The sequence below is a fragment of the Nerophis lumbriciformis genome, linkage group LG04 (genome assembly GCF_033978685.3).
Source record: "Nerophis lumbriciformis linkage group LG04, RoL_Nlum_v2.1, whole genome shotgun sequence".
Lineage (NCBI taxonomy): Eukaryota > Metazoa > Chordata > Actinopteri > Syngnathiformes > Syngnathidae > Nerophis > Nerophis lumbriciformis.
In genome coordinates, this window is record NC_084551.2 from 61,458,758 (window position 1) to 61,472,500 (window position 13,743).

Sequence of the window (13,743 nt, forward strand, 5' to 3'; positions counted from 1 at the left end):
CTCAGCAACCTCAGTCCCAGAAATAGGAGAGCCCACCACAGATTCCTCAGGCACTGCTTCCTCATAGGAAGACGTGTTGGTGGGATTGAGGAGGTCTTCGAAGTATTCCCTCCACCGATCCACAACTTCCGCAGTCGAGGTCAGCAGAACACCATCCGCACCATACACGGTGTTGGTAGTGCACTGCTTCCCCTTCCTGAGGCGGTGGATGGTGGTCCAGAATCGCTTCGAAGCCGTCCGGAAGTCGTTTTCCATGGCTTCCCCGAACTCCTCCCATGTCCGAGTTTTTGCCTCCGCGACCGCTGAAGCCGCACACCGCTTGGCCTGTTGGTACCTGTCCGCTGCCTCAGGAGTCCCATGAGCCAAAAGAACCCGATAGGACTCCTTCTTCAGCTTGACGGCATCCCTCACCGCCGGTGTCCACCAACGGGTTCTAGGATTACCGCCACGACAGGCACCAACTACCTTGCGGCCACAGCTCCAATCAGCCGCCTCGACAATAGAGGTGCGGAACATGGTCCACTCGGACTCAATGTCCAGCACCTCCCTTGTGACATGTTCAAAGTTCTTCCGGAGGTGGGAATTGAAACTCTCTCTGACAGGAGACTCTGCCAGACGTTCCCAGCAAACCCTCACAATGCGTTTGGGCCTGCCAGGTCTGTCCGGCATCCTCCCCCACCATCGCAGCCAACTCACCACCAGGTGGTGATCGGTAGAAAGCTCCGCCCCTCTCTTCACCCGAGTGTCCAAAACATGAGGCCGCAAATCCGATGACACAACTACAAAGTCGATCATAGAACTGCGGCCTAGGGTGTCCTGGTGCCAAGTGCACATATGGACACCCTTATGCTTGAACATGGTGTTCGTTATGGACAATCCGTGACGGGCACAAAAGTCCAATAACAAAACACCACTTGGGTTCAGATCCGGGCGGCCATTCTTCCCAATCACGCCTCTCCAGGTTTCACTGTCGTTGCCAATATGAGCGTTGAAGTCCCCCAGTAGAACGAGGGAATCACCCGGGGGAGCACTCTCAAGTACTCCCTCGAGTGAATCCAAAAAGGGTGGGTACTCTGAGCTGCTGTTTGGCGCGTAAGCGCAAACAACAGTCAGGACCCGTCCCCCCACCCGAAGGCGGAGGGAAGCTACCCTCTCGTCCACCGGGTTGAACTCCAACATACAGGCTCTGAGCCGGGGGGCAACAAGAATTGCCACCCCAGCCCGTCGCCTCTCACTGCTGGCAACGCCAGAGTGGAAGAGAGTCCAGCCCCTCTCGAGAGAACTGGTTCCAGAGCCCTTGCTGTGCGTCGAGGTGAGTCCGACTATATCCAACCGGAACTTCTGTACCTCGCGCACTAGCTCAGGCTCCTTCCCCCCCAGCGAGGTGACGTTCCACGTCCCAAGAGCTAGCTTCTGTAGCCGAGGATCGGACCGCCAAGTGCCCTGCCTTCGGCTACCGCCCAGCTCACATTGCACCCGACCTCTATGGCCCCTGCTATGGGTGGTGAGCCCATTGGAGGGGGGACCCACGTTGCCTCTTCGGGCTGTGCCCGGCCGGGCCCCATGGGGACAGGCCCGGCCACCAGGCGCTCGCCATCGTGCCCCAACTCCGGGCCTGGCTCCGGAGGGGGGCCCCGGTGACCCGCGTCCGGGCGAGGGAAATCTGAGTCTCGGTTCTTGCATTTCCATAGAAGTCTTCGAGCTGCTCTTTGTCTGATCCCTCACCTAGGACCTGTTTGTCTTGGGAGACCCTACCAGGGGGCATGGAAGCCCCCGGACAACATAGCTCCTAGGATCATTGGGACACGCAAACTCCTCTACCACGTTAAGGTGGCAGCTCAGAGAGGAGAAAAAAAAAAAAAAAAAAAAAAACATATTAAAATGTGAAAAAATAAAGAAATAAAATATTTGAACTGACAATTTAGTGGTACCGCTCGTAGTCGGCTGATTCCAGCGGAAGTGGCGGGCATTTCCCCATTTTGAGATGTAGTTTCTTTTTAAATATCCTTCTTGAAAATGGCCTAAAATTGCAAAAAAAAACATATTAAAACGTGAAAAAATAAAGAAATAAAATATTTGAACTCACAATTTAGTGATACCGCTCGTAGTCGGCTGATTCCAGTGGAAGTGGCGGGCATTTCCCCATTTTGAGATGTAGTTTCTTTTTAAATATCCTTCTTGAAAATGGCCTAAAATTGCAAAAAAAACATATTAAAACGTGAAAAAATAAAGAAATAAAATATTTGAACTCACAATTTAGTGGTACCGCTCGTAGTCGGCTGATTCGAGTGGAAGTGGCGGGCATTTCCCCATTTTGAGATGTAGTTTCTCTTTAAATATCCTTCCTGAAAATGGCCTAAAATTGCAAAAGAAAACATATTAAACGTGAAAAAATAAATAAACATGAAAAAATAAAGAAATAAAATATTTGAACTCACAATTTAGTGGTACCGCTCGTAGTCGGCTGATTCCAGCGGAAGTGGCGGGCATTTCACCATTTTGAGATGTAGTTTCTCTTTAAATGTCCTTCTTGAAAAAGGCCTAAAATTGCAAAAAAAAACATATTAAACGTGAAAAAATAAATAAATAAAATATTTGAACTGACAATTTAGTGGTACCGCTCGTAGTCGGCTGATTCCAGTGGAAGTGGCGGGCATTTCCCCATTTTGAGATGTAGTTTCTCTTTAAATATCCTTCTTGAAAATGGCCTAAAATTGCAAAAAAAACATATTAAAATGTGAAAAAATAAAGAAATAAAATATTTGAACTGACAATTTAGTGGTACCGCTCGTAGTCGGCTGATTCCAGTGGAAGTGGCGGGCATTTCCCCATTTTGAGATGTAGTTTCTTTTTAAATATCCTTCTTGAAAATGGCCTAAAATTGCAAAAAAAACATATTAAAACGTGAAAAAATAAAGAAATAAAATATTTGAACTCACAATTTAGTGGTACCGCTCGTAGTCGGCTGATTCCAGCGGAAGTGGCGGGCATTTCCCCATTTTGAGATGTAGTTTCTTTTTAAATATCCTTCTTGAAAATGGCCTAAAATTGCAAAAAAAACATATTAAAACGTGAAAAAATAAAGAAATACAATATTTGAACTCACAATTTAGTGGTACCGCTCGTAGTCGGCTGATTTGAGTGGAAGTGGCGGGCATTTCTCCATTTCAAGATGTAGTTTCTCTTTAAATATCCTTCTTGAAAATGGCCTTGCATAGAAATAAATATATATCTGCCACTTAATCAACATTTTGTTCTCTTTTGTGGGTTAAAAAAGTGATTTCGCTGCTCGTCCGGTACGGCTACGGCCCATCACTTCCTGCTAAATAGCAACTTGTGATTGGATACTCACTTTGGAGTGACAAGTGAGTATCCAATCACAGTCTCGTTAACATCAGGCTACCTCGATAGGCTATTGTCAATAACTTGTGATCTGATTGGCTACCGCAACTGTCTATCAACTGTATGCTGGTCTGCATAGCACTAAACCAAAATATCAAACAGTTTTTTTTTTTAAATGATCATTTGAACTCTTTTGAAGAACTTTTGCTGAAATGTCACCGTTTTTAATTAGTATAAGTTAGCGTAATGAGACTTAAACCTGTGACTTAATCTGATCAAAAGGACTTGAAGAGGGTCAAAATGATATTGATTGATTGATTTGTTTGTATAGAATCTTGTATAAATACAACACTCATTATAACTGACAAGATTTGACTTTTGATACGGGTGTCAGACACGGAAGTAGATTTTTACAAGAAAGTTCTAAAGCTTAGTGATATATCACATATATCAGATTGTAGTTTTTTTTTTAAGTTTTTTTTTTACCCTTCACGTTCATATTTCGCTGTGTTTGTTGCGTTTTGCTTGATTGTAAAATATTTGGATGTAGAGGGGGGGGTGACGTTCATATGTTCTCAATATTCAGTGTTTTATCCTTCATAGTTAATATTGTAAATCCCAAATTCTTTATTTTCATATGTTGTTAATATTCAGTGTTTTATCCTTCATAGTTAATATTGTAAATCCCACATTCTTTATTTGCATATGTTGTTAATATTCAGTGTTTTATCCTTCATAGTTAATATTGTAAATCCCACATTCTTTATTTTCATATGTTGTTAATATTCAGTGTTTTATCCTTCATAGTTAATATTGTAAATCCCACATTCTTTATTTTCATATGTTGTTAATATTCAGTGTTTTATCCTTCATAGTTAATAATATAAATCCCACATTCTTTATTTTCATATGTTGTTAATATTCAGTGTTTTATCCTTCATAGTTAATATTGTAAATCCCACATTCTTTATTTTCATATGTTGTTAATATTCAGTGTTTTATCCTTCATAGTTAATATTGTAAATCCCACATTCTTTATTTTCATATGTTGTTAATATTCAGTGTTTTATCCTTCGTAGTTAATATTGTAAATCCCACATTCTTTATTTTGATATGTTAATATTCAGTGTTTTTATCATTCATAGTTAATAATTGACTAAAATAGGATGACGAAACTATTTAAATGACAACAATAAACTATTAATAATAATTAAAGTACCATTAAAACAATAAACAAATACAATTTAAAATTAAACATGTAATCAAAATTATTAGCATGGTCTTCCGAGACTAAGCTGCCAAAGAAGAAGTTTTAAAAATGTTTCAAGCAAAATAAGAATACAAATCCAAAATGTTTTTCGCCCGTTTTAAACCTCAGGACTTAAGTCCCGTTTGCTCCTTGAAGATGATTAAGCATACAAACATTTTACACTCAAATTTATTTCACTTTCTTTGCTCATTTAAAAAAAAATCTACTAAAATATTAAATGTAATGCTTTTTTTTAATGATTATTTTAACCCTTTTGAAGGACTTTTGATGAAATGATGTCATCGTTTTTAATTAGTATAAGTTAGCGTAATGAGTTATCTGACTCATTTAAACCTGTGACTTAATCTGATCAAAAGGACTTCAAAAAAAGGTCAAAATGATATTGATTGATTTATATTTTTTGTATAGGGTTGAAGTTTAAAACATTTCAAGCAAAAAAAGAATATGAGTCCTATAAACCGAAGGACTTTTGTCCCGTTTGTCTCTGGGAGAGGATTCAAATCCAATATCCCCTCATATGTTAATATTCAGTGTTTTATCATTCATAGTTAATATTGTAAATCCCACATTCTTTATTTTCATATGTTGTTAATATTCAGTGTTTTATCCTTCAAAGTTAATATTGTAAATCCCAAATTCTTTATTTTCATATGTTGTTAATATTCAGTGTTTTATCCTTCATAGTTAATATTGTAAATACCACATTCTTTATTTTCATATGTTAATATTCAGTGTTTTTATCATTCATAGTTAATATTGTAAATCCCACATTCTTTATTTTTATATGTTGTTAATATTCAGTGTTTTATCCTATATAGTTAATATTGTAAATCCCGCATTCTTTATGTTCATATGTTGTTAATATTCAGTGTTTTATCCTTCATGGTTAATATTGTACATCCCACATTTTTTATTTTCATATGTTGTTAATATTCAGTGTTTTATCCTTCATGGTTAATATTGTAAATCCCACATTCTTTATTTTCATATGTTGTTTATATTCAGTGTTTTATCCTTCATGGTTAATATTGTAAATCCCACATTCTTTATTTCCATATGTTAATATTCAGTGTTTTTATCATTCATAGTTAATATTGTAAATCCCACATTCTTTATTTTCATATGTTGTTGATATTCAGTGTTTTATCCTTCATAGTTAATATTGTAAATCCCAAATTCTTTATTTTCATATGTTGTTAATATTCAGTGTTTTATCCTTCATGGTTAATATTGTACATCCCACATTTTTTATTTTCATATGTTGTTAATATTCAGTGTTTTATCCTTCATGGTTAATATTGTAAATCCCACATTCTTTATTTTCATATGTTGTTAATATTCAGTGTTTTATCCTTCATGGTTAATATTGTAAATCCCACATTCTTTATTTCCATATGTTAATATTCAGTGTTTTTATCATTCATAGTTAATATTGTAAATCCCACATTCTTTATTTTCATATGTTGTTGATATTCAGTGTTTTATCCTTCATAGTTAATATTGTAAATCCCAAATTCTTTATTTTCATATGTTGTTAATATTCAGTGTTTTATCCTTCGTAGTTAATATTGTAAATCCCCAGAAGGTTAAGTCCTGGTGAAAGTTTAGTGGAGCTTCTCATTCCATCTGCAGCAAGACAAGGTTTTTAATAACAGCAATAATAATAATAGCAGCACTTTTTACTGGAGGAAAAGAAGCTGCCTTATAATTGTATCATAAATGGCTCTGCTTAAAGGCCAGTAATTGCTGTAAATGGAATCTAATCAGCAGCTCACAGAGGAGGAGCATAAACCAACGCTGCATCCTTGGACTTCTGCTGGCGTCACACCAAAACATCGCACCGTTTGTTTGTGCGCGAAGAACCAGGTCGTAAAGCTGACATTTTCTGCTAAACAACACGTTGAAGACCGAGTGACATGTTGGCTTGGTAGGTGGCGGCACCCCCAAAATAGTCACTCCCTGTCAGTTTCGAACACTGATGACATCTATTAAACAAGACAAGAGGCAAAGAAGGCTGTTTCCAAAGGACAAAGGTCGCAAAAAGTTCACAGAAAAGGTCGTAAACAATTCACAGAAAAGGTCAGTTCAAAAAGAGGTCCATAAAATAGTTCAAAAAGAGGTCCATAAAATAGTTCAAAAAGAGTTCGTCTGGAAATTGGGCAGATCCTGTCATCTCTCTGCTTTGAAGTCCTTGGGCCAGAACAACATCCATCTGTTGATTACCATACATGAGAGAAAACAGAAAACCCTTCATGTGGCTCTCCCCCCTTACACAGTGGAGTTTTACGAGCCTTCTTCTTGGTAGGTTTCAAAGACAGCTCCCGTCCCCCTGCTCGGAACTCAATGTAATACTTGGTGGCCAACAGGACCAAAGCAGGTCCGGATAGACCTGGTCCAGAACCAGAAGAAGCGACCATGAAGGCTCGTGCGCCAGCAGCTACTTGTGAGAAGAAGAAGAAGAAGAAGAAGAGAAGACGACGCTGTCCTCGCCGCTCGCGTCTCTACAAGGCGCACAAAGAGGCGAGTCCGCGTGCTAGAGGAGGCCTGGACTTCCTGGTCTGCGCGCCCACCTTTCCCAGACCATTCCTGCTCCGGCTGGTGAGCGTGGAGGCTTCAAGGCTGTCTCGAAGCAAGCGAGTGAAAGTCGTCACGCTGCAGGAGGTCAAAGCTGCCGTTGTGTCGACGAGACGCAGGATTCTCACTAATGCTGCCGCATGAAATTATTGTATTTTATTTTTTATTTTTGACATTAAAATATGTTTTAGCAAGCAAAATATTCCTCAGGTTTGTCATGCAAGTTTAATACGTTAATATGTAGAATATATAACATTTAATGAATGTGTGTATAGCTATATATCATTCGTAAAAGTGTTTTAGTTTAATACTCCATTTAATCTCTAAGAGTGTAATTGCAGGTTAAATTTGACAGTAAAAAAAAAGTTAGTTTTTTAAATCAATGTTTTAGTAACCTTTTATCAATGGTTTTAAACAATTAGTTTTTTAGGGTCAAATGGGATAGAATTAAATATTTAATAAAATGTCGTCCAGAAAATTTGAATTGTATTGTCATTTATGAATTTAATGTAAAATGTTGATTATGTAATTATATATTCTTTGTATTTAATTCCAAAAATGCATTTAAATATTGGGGCGGTATAGCTCGGTTGGTAGAGTGGCCGTGCCATCAACCTGAAGGTTGCAGGTTCGATCCCCGCTTCCGCCATCCTAGTCACTGCCGTTGTGTCCTTGGGCAAGACACTTTACCCACCTGCTCCCAGTGCCACCCACACTGGTTTAAATGTAACTTAGATATTGGGTTTTCACTATGTAAAGTGCTTTGAGTCACTAGAGAAAAGCGCTATATAAATATAATTCAATTCAATTCAATAATACAAAGTTTTTGTGATAATTTGAAACAATTATTCTAACACTCCCAAACAGTCACTCTGTGTGACAGACCAGGGGTGCCCGTTAGGTGGATGGTGGAGGGTGTGTCAGTCCATCGCCAGCCAGGCATTGAAAAAATAGACCTAAAAATGATCGATCAATCTTCACCAAGACGTGACTTTGGTCACTTGATTGACATTCACGGCACCCGAGGGTCTTGTGAGATGACGCCGGCTGCTGCCGGATCATTATTAAGAAAAAAAACGACCGACAGGAAGGCGAGAAACACTTTTTATTTCAAGACTCTCACGCCGACTAAAGACCGACTGCACAGTTCCTGTCTTCACAATAAAAGGCTGCTGCTCACTGCTCCCCTCACCTCCCAGGGGGGTGATCAAGGTTGATGGGTCAAATACAGAGAATCATTTCACCACACCTCGTGTGTGTGTGTGACAATCATTGGCACTTTAACTTATACATGAATGAGGTAGACCAGGGGTGCTCATTACGTCGATCGCGATCTACCGGTCGATCTCGGAGGGTGTGTCAGTCGATCACCAGCCAGGCATTAAAAAAAATAGTCCTAAAAATGAGCGATCATAAATCTTCACTATGACGTCACTTTCGTCACTTGATTGACATTCACGGCACCCGAGGGTCTTCTGAGATGACGCTGGCTGCTGCCAGCTCATTAAAATTACCGACTGGAAGGCGAGAAACACTTTATTTCAACAGACTCTGGCGCCGTACCTGTCGTCAAAACTCCAAAGACCGACTGCAGTTGCACAGTTGCGCTAACAAAATAAGAGTCTCAGAAAGCTGGCGTGCACAAGCTAGCAAGCTACGGAGTTTGCCGACAATGTATTTCTTGTAAAGTGTATACAAAGGAGTACGGAAGCTGGACAAATAAGATGCCAAAAACCAACCACTTTCATGTGGTATTGGACAGAAAGGAGGACTTTTTTTCTCCTCCATTCGAAAATGCGGACGTTACTGTCTGATTCCAATCAATGCAAGTCATCAGAATCAGGTAATACACCAACTTATATTCTTGTCTTCATGAAAGAAAGGAATCTATATGTGTTAAACATGCTTGTATTATCTTTAAACACCTTTAACTTATTAACAATATTAACTATATGTGTTAAACATGCTTGTATTATCTTTAAACACCTTTAACTTATTAACAATATTAACTATATGTGTTAAACATGCTTGTATTATCTTTAAACACCTTTAACTTATTAACAATATTAACTATATGTGTTAAACATGCTTGTATTATCTTTAAACACCTTTAACTTGTTAACAATATTAACTATGTGTTATACATGCGTGTATTATCATTAAACACCTTTAACTTGTTAACAATATTAACTAATGTGTTAAACATGCTTGTATTATCTTTAAACACCTTTAAGTTGTTAACAATATTAACTATATGTGTTAAACATGCTTGTATTATCTTTAAACACCTTTAACTTATTAACAATATTAACTATATGTGTTAAACATGCTTGTATTATCATCAAACACATTTAACTTGTTAACAATATTAACTATATGTGTTAAACATGCTTGTATTATCTTTAAACACCTTTAACTTGTTAACAATATTAACTATGTGTTATACATGCGTGTATTATCATTAAACACCTTTAACTTGTTAACAATATTAACTAATGTGTTAAACATGCTTGTATTATCTTTAAACACCTTTAACTTGTTAACAATATTAACTATATGTGTTAAACATGCTTGTATTATCTTTAAACACCTTTAAGTTGTTAACAATATTAACTATATGTATTAAACATTCTTGTATTATCATTAAACACCTTTAATTTATTAACAATATTAACTATGTGTTAAACATACTTGTATTATCATTAAACACATTTAACTTGTTAACAATATTAACTATATGTGTTAAACATGCTTGCATTATCTTTAAACACCTTTAACTTGTTAACAATATTAACTATATGTATTAAACATACTTGTATTATCATTAAACACCTTTAATTTTTTAACAATATTAACTATATGTGTTAAACATGCTTGCATTATCATTAAACACCTTTAACTTGTTAACAAAAACATATATTTCATAAATAAGTAAATATAAATTATATGTATGAATGAGGTAGATCCCCACGACTTGATCAATTGAAAAGTAGCTCGCCTGCAGAAAAAGTGTGAGCACCCCTGAGGTAGACAATCCACTTGTGTGCACCCCTGACCTAGTCACTCCCCAACAGTCACTATGTATGACATAGGTGGTGTCAGCAGACCGGGACAAGGCGCACCATTACACCGTCTGTCTGTCCAAAGCAGGATTTGTTTGTCCTCTAGTGTCCGTCTCATGTGCACCTGAAGGGACAGTCAAGTGCACCCGAAGGGACAGTCAAGTGCACCTGAAGGGACAGTCAAGTGCACCCGAAGGGACAGTCAAGTGCACCTGAAGGCACAGTCATCCGCTGATTCATCTCCCTAAGTGAGTCCAGTCTTCACGTTTGCCCTTTCATGATTCCTCCCTGATGAAGCCTCATCTCGGTAATGAACGACAAACGTCCGAGTTCAACCTTCGCGAAACATTTGAACACCTCGCTGGGTTTCTGCAGGTTTCAGCAAATCTAATTGAAGGCTTTTTATTGGCCAATGTCCTCCTGCAGATAGTTAGTTGTATGTCGTGGAAAGCTTACAAGTGTGGACAATAATAATCTTTAGTAGTTGAAAAGTTTCATTAACTGTTACTCTCTAGTGAATTCAATCAATCAATCAATGTTTACTTATATAGCCCTCAAATACGAGTGTCTCAAAGGGCTGCACAAGCCACAACGACATCCTGGGCTCAGATCCCACATCAGGGCAAGGAAAAACTCAACCCAATGGGATGACAATGAGAAACCTTGGAGGGGTCATCTGATTAGTTACTATGGCAATCTAATTAGTTTCTATGGTCATCTAATTAGTTACTATGGTAACCTAAGTCACAGCAGCTCAGACGAGGCACCAAGCAGTGTGGGTGTGGAGTGTTTCCACAGAGTGTTTCCAGAGCCTGAAATGTGGGTGTCAGGGACAGACGCGGAAGGAGATTTTTACAAGAAAGTTCTAAAGCTTAGTGATGTATCACATACATCATATTTTTTTTACCCTTCACGTTCATATTTCGCTGTGTTTGTTGCGTTTTGCTTGATTGTAAAATATTTGGATGGAGAGGGGGGGTGACGTTCATATGTTGTTAATATTCAGTGTTTTATCCTTCATAGTTAATATTGTAAATCCCACATTCTTTATTTTCATATGTTGTTAATATTCAGTGTTTTATCCTTCATAGTTAATATTGTAAATCCCACATTTTTTATTTTCATGTTGTTAATATTCAGTGTTTTATCCTTCATAGTTAATATTGTAAATCCCACATTCTTTATTTTCATATATTGTTAATATTCAGTGTTTTGTCCTTCATAGTTAATATTGTAAATCCCACATTCTTTATTTTCATATGTTGTTAATATTCAGTGTTTTATCCTTCATAGTTAATATTGTACATCCCACATTTTTTATTTTCATATGTTGTTAATATTCAGTGTTTTATCCTTCATAGTTAATATTGTAAATCCCACATTCTTTATTTTCATATGTTAATATTCAGTGTTTTATCATTCATAGTTAATATTGTAAATCCCACATTTTTTATTTTCATATGTTGCTAATATTCAGTGTTTTATCATTCATAGTTAATATTGTAAATCCCACATTCTTTATTTTCATATGTTGTTAATATTCAGTGTTTTATCATTCATAGTTAATATTGTAAATCCCACATTCTTTATTTTCATATGTTGTTAATATTCAGTGTTTTATCATTCATAGTTAATATTGTAAATCCCACATTCTTTACTTTCATATGTTGCTAATATTCAGTGTTTTATCCTTCATAGTTAATATTGTAAATCCCACATTCTTTATTTTCATATGTTGTTAATATTCAGTGTTTTATCCTTCATAGTTAATATTGTAAATCTCACATTCTTTATTTTCATATGTTGTTAATATTCAGTGTTTTATCCTTCATAGTTAATATTGTAAATCCCACATTCTTTATTTTCATATGTTGTTAATATTCAGTGTTTTATCCTTCATAGTTAATATTGTAAATCCCACATTCTTTATTTTCATATGTTGTTAATATTCAGTGTTTTATCCTTCATCGTTAATATTGTAAATCCCAAATTCTTTATTTTCATATGTTGTTAATATTCAGTGTTTTATCCTTCATAGTTAATATTGTAAATCCCACATTTTTTATTTTCATGTTGTTAATATTCAGTGTTTTATCCTTCATAGTTAATATTGTAAATCCCACATTCTTTATTTTCATATGTTGTTAATATTCAGTGTTTTATCCTTCATAGTTAATATTGTAAATCCCACATTCTTTATTTTCATATGTTGTTAATATTCAGTGTTTTATCCTTCATAGTTAATATTGTAAATCCCACATTCTTTATTTTCATGTACATTCTGGGGGTCTCATTCAGTAAAAAATTTTAGAATTCCATACCGTTTTTTAAAGCAGTTTGTCATAACGTTTTTAGTGTTCAATCAGACATTATTGTGAGGTTTTATATTAGTGTTCCTAAAAATAGATATACCGGCCCCAAGACACATTTTTTTCTCGAAATTTGGCCCCCCCTGAGTCAAAATAATTGCCCAGGTTTGCCCTTCAGTGGCCTAGTGGTTAGAGTGTCCGCCCTGAGATGGGTAGGTTGTGAGTTCAAACCCCGGCCGAGTCATACCAAAGACTACACAAAAATGGGACCTGTTACCTCCCTGCTTGGCACTCAGCATCAAGGGTTGGAATTGGGGGTTAAATCACCAAAAATGATTCCCGGGCGCGGCCAATCGCTGCTACTCACTGCTCCCCTCACCTCCCTTTTATTGTTTTTATTGGATAGTAGTCTGTTTATTTCAATTCTTATTTTTTATCTCTATTACTTATGTGATTTATTTGTGTTCCATATTTGATTCCACTATCGCACCTTAAATTGGAGTCATTCATCTCGTTATATGCTAATATAATGACAATAAAGTCCATTCTATTTGATTCTATTCTGAATATCAGTATCGTTGAGTACCGGTATCGATTCCCAGGTACAGTAAAAAAACGGGACTCATTTGGCCCCATTCCTCGCCGTTTACCTGACACATGAAACGTGACAAATTGATGGGGTCGCACTAACCACTTTAGCCACTAGATGGCAGTGGAGTGTTGGGGCTGGGTCAAATGCAGAGGACAAATTTCACCACAGCTAGTGTGTATGTGTGACAATCATTGGTACTTTAACTTAATGCTTCAGTCCCACGCAGGATGCTCACAAGAATGAGGCAAGAATACAAGCATACCCACAAAGACAAAAACGACAGAACAAGCGGTTTCTTTTAAAGGTACAAAGTTGCACAGGTTTTTATTTATTTTTTTTTTTTAATCAGTATTGAAAATACTCAACAATGAAAGTTAAATGAAACAGTAAGAATAAGTCATAACAATAATTAATATTTGCAAAAAAGTAGACTTAAAACCTTAGTATTTTTTTTTTTTAGTTTTAGTTCAATTTTGTTTGTCCTCCATTTTCTTAGTGAAACACCTGAGGGAAGCAAATCAAAGCCACCACTGAAGTATAAGAAACAAAACAAAAAAGCCAGATCACCAAACAAAAACCAAGACGAGCTCACAC

General features: G+C 37.0%; 1 protein-coding gene across 1 annotated transcript in view; it reads right to left on the reverse strand.

Moving 5' to 3' along the window:
- Positions 1-12,563: 12,563 nt before the first annotated feature.
- The window catches only part of LOC133605420 (mannosyl-oligosaccharide 1,2-alpha-mannosidase IA), a 458,157-nt gene continuing 456,977 nt past the window's right edge, over positions 12,564-13,743 (reverse strand). Inside the window, exon 12 of the mRNA XM_061958737.2 lies at positions 12,564-13,743. This exon is cut by the window's right edge and continues 668 nt beyond it. The gene's annotated coding sequence lies outside the window, so the exon portion shown is untranslated.